The sequence below is a fragment of the Salarias fasciatus genome, chromosome 20 (assembly GCF_902148845.1).
Source record: "Salarias fasciatus chromosome 20, fSalaFa1.1, whole genome shotgun sequence".
In the NCBI taxonomy this organism is placed as follows: Eukaryota; Metazoa; Chordata; class Actinopteri; order Blenniiformes; family Blenniidae; genus Salarias; species Salarias fasciatus.
This window is the reverse complement of record NC_043764.1, coordinates 15,429,896-15,435,698: the sequence shown is the minus strand read 5'-3', so window position 1 is coordinate 15,435,698 and position 5,803 is coordinate 15,429,896.

Genomic DNA, 5,803 nt, shown 5'->3' with positions numbered 1-5,803 from the left:
GGGAGTCTACTGTTTGTTCCCGCAGCTTTTTCCCCATTTATGTATCAGTGTCAGTCCTTACACACACCCGCCTCATTATTAATGCAGCCTACCGTAGTTACATGTAGGTCATATCCCAAGACTTTCCAATGGCACACTGCGCCTCTCAACTTTACACAGAAACAACACTGTAATACATTGCATCATACCTCGCATGTGTGCAAGAGAGAGAATATTCATGCACTCATGTGGTCTTTACTTACAAAGGCGTGATAAACAGGAGGGGAGAGAGAGAGAGAGAGAGAGAGAGAGAGAGAGATGCTCTGCTCCCTTCAAAGCCCTGAGCCACATTGATCACTCCCTTCTTCTTCTCACATGAATATTGAGCATTAGTCACGGTTCATGAACAAAGAGGCCAACTGCTCGGGAATTATACTATAAGAGACTTGTGGATGTCATCAGAGTATAACTATAGAGCTTTAACTGTGCTGGTAGCCTGAGATAAAACATTTAGTCCTCATATCAAAGTGAATGTTGTTTTTTTTTTTTTTGTTTTTTTTTGTTTAGTAATGATGCACAATATTCGTAGCCATTTCAGAGTATGTCTTCAATCTGGGGACAAATTTAAGTGATCATGACGAACAAAATAATGAGTTAAAATTGCTTTAGAAAGTACTTTTACTGTCTACTCATTTTCCCACTAAATGTTAGTGTTCTAATGTTAACATTTAGCTTCAAGCTGTGCTTAATCAGACAGCCTCACAGAGCTGCTGGCATGTTTGGCTCGAACCCCTCATGTCCCCACGATCCGTCTGAGTGGAGCTCCAGCTGAGCTCACTCTGCCTCTGGACCCGGACAGGGCTGGAGTATTTGGGAGGGATGTTTTCGTTGTTGTTGTTGTTGTTCATCTTAAGAAGATATGATTCAACTTGGTTTTTTTAGATCCTTCAGACTTTTCTGTTTTTCCATTATGTATTGTTTTAAATTTAATAAATGAAAAGTAATTTGAGAACTGTGCAAAACAACAGAACAAGTTTTTTTTTTTTATCTTTTCTCTCTCTGAAAGAAAGACATTTGAGGAAAGGCAGTATAAAGGAGAATGGAAGATTGCAAATGAATAATTAATAGTTATACCCATAGACTTATTTTCACAGATATAAGGAAAGACCAGACAAAAACATAAACTATGCGGCATCATAGATACTTTATAAAAAGATACAGCCTGGTCCGACCTTTAAACACATTATTTATTATGTAATTTGTTTTTCATTTAGCTATGCTACTGAATCGGGTACTGAAAATAAAAAGTGAGCTGTCACATGGAAAACACAATTTGCATTAATTTGAACTTTCCCCTCAGTTTTCTTTGGTTCTTTTCTAACAACATGTAGATGCCTTCTTCATATAAATCACGTTTGTAAATTATTAAATTATTATAGGCGGACTTAAAAAACTTTCTGAAAATGCCTCAAATACCATAAAAAAACGTTACGTATGCAAAATCAGGAGAAGAATCATTTTTGGGGGAAAAATCTGTGTGTTTGAATTCTTTTTAGTAGGACTGAACTATCCTATTTAGCTGCAAAAATATCTAACTTGCGCGAGCTTCCTTAAATAACTATTTAAATCTATTACCTCTCTCCCAAATAGGTACCACAAACATTTAAAGAAGTTGATGCGGAGGATTATTCTCGCTTTTTTCAATCTGTAAAGCCTTACACAATTCAAAAGAAGCAAACTGATAAAGTCTTGTGAATGTTTCCTCTTATGCTCTTTTGACCTCCATCCTTTTCCACCACCTGTTTGCTGTATGCTTTATTTCTCTGTATGCCAGGCAGTGGCTTGCTAACATATTGAGGCCTGCCACAGCTGAAGCTGACAGAATGTATAATGAATGACTCTTATCGTAAAAAAAATAACTGTGCATGTTACTTTTTCTGACAGAGAACTGAGAGCTGCTGCCTTTTCCTCTCCCTGCAAACACTCGCCTGAGACAAGCAGAAAATGGCTCCAGCTTAACAATATTTACATCTCATGACACACAGCAACGCCCACATTTACCGCCTGCCTGACCCGTGGATCATCTCTGCATGTTTTATTCATTTTGACTGTCACATGAATGTTTTATCAGGGCGTCTACTGTAGCCGCAGCTTTTTCTATCAAACATGCGTACCTTCATGGCCTCTCAATGTAAATGTACAAGGAGTGAGGATCACCTGCTGTTTCAGTGGGTGTGTTCATAGTTTATAAGCTCATTGCCTTTAAGTATGAAATTAATTGGAAAATCATTGTGTATATTCCCCCAGGGAAAAGGAACTTTAATCAGATATTCAATCTAAATAGCTAACCAAAATGAAATATTCATGACTTTAACAAGAGAAATTCCTCTGGTGTCCCTTGGCAATGTGCTGTATCACATCAAGAGAACGTTCATTGATATAAAGAAAAAAATCACACATTTGCATTTGAGACATATATTGGGATAAGACACTTCTTTGCATGATATCTATAAAAAAATCTAAATGTTTTCTTCAGCAGCCACCAAGCTGTAAATGATCTAAGCAGCTTTAGGTTATTAAGGATGCACAGAAGGAAATGTGAGGTTGTTTGGTTGGATGCTTCATTAATACCTGAAATAAAACAGGTCATCATGTTTGCTAAGCTAAACATAATGCTTCTATTTCAGCCCTACTGACTGCTAGAAGGCAGCGCTGAAGCATGGAATGTTCCTTTGAGCATGCACAGTTTGAGTATGAATACCAATAATGTCATCTGTGACCTCTGGGTGACCCCAAGGAAGGTATTAGGTTCCAGTGTTACCACAGGTCCGGCTCCTCTTTTCTTCTAATGTGCAGTTTGCACATAAATGAGTACAGCCTTGACGATTACGGGACTAACCGATATGGCATCAAACACGGGTAGCCTTGTGACCATGTTGGTTGGAGCAGCGAAGTTTTGCCCTCCAAAGGCTGCGACTGCAGTTACCCCTTTTTTTCACCTTTGTTCTAAGGTGGGCGCCGCTGTGGCATCTCCTCTGGCTGAGGGATTCATTTTTAACTTCCTGGCAGACAGTGAGTTTGCTGAATTGCTTCTCTTTGATTGAGGGTCAGGTCGACAGTGGCCTTGCTCTCCTACCCAGAGAATCACTCAGACACCAGGGCTGACTAACGTATGGCATATTAGCTTAGCCCCCACAAGGGAGTTGCCACCCGTGCGCCCCCCCCATCCGGTGTGTCGGATGGTCCTGCCCATTAGCAATGCTGCTAGTGTTAGCTTACCATTGCCTGTGTGACCATGTTATTTCCTTGGCTTATTGAGCCACGCGTTGGCCATTAGCCACAGGGTGGGTATTAGCTTGCTGTTGTTTCCCTGGTTAGTTATTGCCAGTCGCCACTAGTGGCACGACTACAATTGGTCTATAGCCTTCGTGGATGAAAGCCACGTTCAGCCCTTCCCCCAGCTTAGTGGCACTGATCCTGTCGATTAAGTGACACCGTTAGTGCCAGCTCGACCCATGACCAGTGAAGGCAACGGTCACGCTCTTGGTCATGCCTCTAGGGAGAGTGCAAGAGGAAGAGGGAGCTGTTGTGCAGCCGTTCCCTCTTCTGAACGATGTGTCAGCTAAACCTTTCTGGCCCTGTGGTTGTGCGTCTGCTGTGTAGGTGGCGTACGCCTCCTTCCCTCAGCTTATCGCACCAACCTTGTTTTTTGACCTGCTGAGTGACACTGTTAGTGTCAACCTATCCATGACCAGCGAAGACGGCATTTGCACCCTTGCACCTGGCAGGTAGTGTCTTATGAGAGGAAAGTAGAAAATGTGAGGTGTCATACACCCGTTCCCTCTCCTGGAAGTAGCTTTAGCTAAGCTACCAGCCGGTTGGCTTACACTTGTTATCTGGGTGGTGTCCATGCCCCCTTTCCTCAGCTTGCTGCACATAAGAAGTGGCATATTGGGCGCAATGGAAGGTTCTCACCAGTGTGCTACTGGTAGTGTCCTCCTCCAAGATGATGAGAATGGTTGGGTCTCCATGGTGTCAGAGCCACAGTCCTCATTAGCGGCTCAGCGCTTGCTGAGTCAAGCAGTAGATAAGTCGATGCAGGCTGTCATGTGTGCAGCCTTAGAATGTCCACAGCTGGAGGTGCTGCAACTGTCTTGGTCTGCTCCTGTGAGGACCTTCCTTGGCGGTGCAGTCAGCTCTCCTCTGTGTTTGCTGTTTGTCCTTCAGGGGACTTTGTGTTGTTCCCTGTCTTCACCCACCTCCTTGTTTTTCACCCTATTTGGGGCTGTAGTCGACAATGACCTCTGAAAAGACCGGCTGCGGTCCTCCGCACCCCTGCCTGCTTACCATTCAGGTGAACCCGAGCTGTGGGTCCTGTCAGCACCCCTATGGGTCAGAGACTGATGTCCTTGAGCTTGGCATCATTATGCTGCTGAAGAGGTGGTTGGATGGATTCTACTTGGATGCCAAGTGGCACGGTCACCGGAAGCTTACGGTGTTGCAGCAGTGCCTCCTGTCCCTGGCTCATGGAAGGACAGGACTTCTTGTCAAGGGCGTCTCATTGGCTGGCCATTACCTTGACAAAATGTATGGGTGAGGTACACACTTTTTCTATCAACCCATTATGCCTGAGGTGGCATCCAGATGTTACATGTGGCACTCTAAGTCTGAACGTTGTCGTTTTCCAAAAGGTGCTGTTGGGTCTACAGTCTATTCAAGCGATAAGGCTCACATGATATGGCTTACCATCGAGTATTCCTTGAGACGGGGAGGAACTCTTGTGCCCAGTAAGAGCCCTGGAATGCTATATGGACGCTACCACGAGCATTCATACCTCTGAACAGCCTTTGGGCTGTTATGGAGGCTTTGACGGAGGCTCTGCTCTCTCTAAGCAGTACTTATGCCACTGGATCATGGATACTATTCACGATTCTGATCAGGTGGTGAACGGCCCTCTACAATTGGATGTGTGCTGCCTTTCCACCAGAGCGGTGTCCACTTCTTTGGCCACTCTAAAGCGAGTACCCCTGGATGACATATGTGCTGCTGCCTCTTGGTCGATACCTAGCACATTTTTCTTCGTTGCACAGTGACCACTGAGCGTGGTCCTGAACTCTGAAGAGGCTTCTCAGTGAGATTAGTCTCTGGGATTCCTCGTAACTATGCTGGCAGACGTCAGCCTCACCTTCTGTCAATCAGTAGATGAAACAGAATGAATTTTATGAATATAACTCCGATTCTATGAATCCTAGATGAGTGCCAGAGCGTTCTGTCACTCAGAATCCTCATGGTCACGTGAGCAGATATTGTCGGAACCAAGCCTGTGGTGATTCCAGAACTTAATACCTTTCTTGGGTCACCCAGGGATCACAGTTGATGTTGTTGGTATACATACTCGAACTGCGAATACGCAAAGGGTGCTTTCTACACTGCCTTCTGGCAGTCATCTGGGATTCTTAGAACCGTGCTTACATTCGTAACTTTCATTTTAAAGGTGTTGACCAGTAATTTAAATGCTCAATATAGCATTTCATTGGTGTAGTTGGGAGTGACTTTTAGAGTTCGACTTCAGGTGAACCAGAAATTCAGGTCACCTTGCAAAAATGAAATGTCCATTCAGGTGACCCTGAGGAAGCACCACAAGCCAAATCCAGCAACCCCATCCAGGGCAGGGGGACTCCAACTGAGCAAATACATTAATTAGCAAAATAATAATATAAATCAGAACTGAATCATGCTTGAGATCACTGCTTAGACATACATGTGTCAAAAGTTGATGCTCAATGAGCTAAATTGTCTATCAGGACTATCCTGCTCTCTTTTC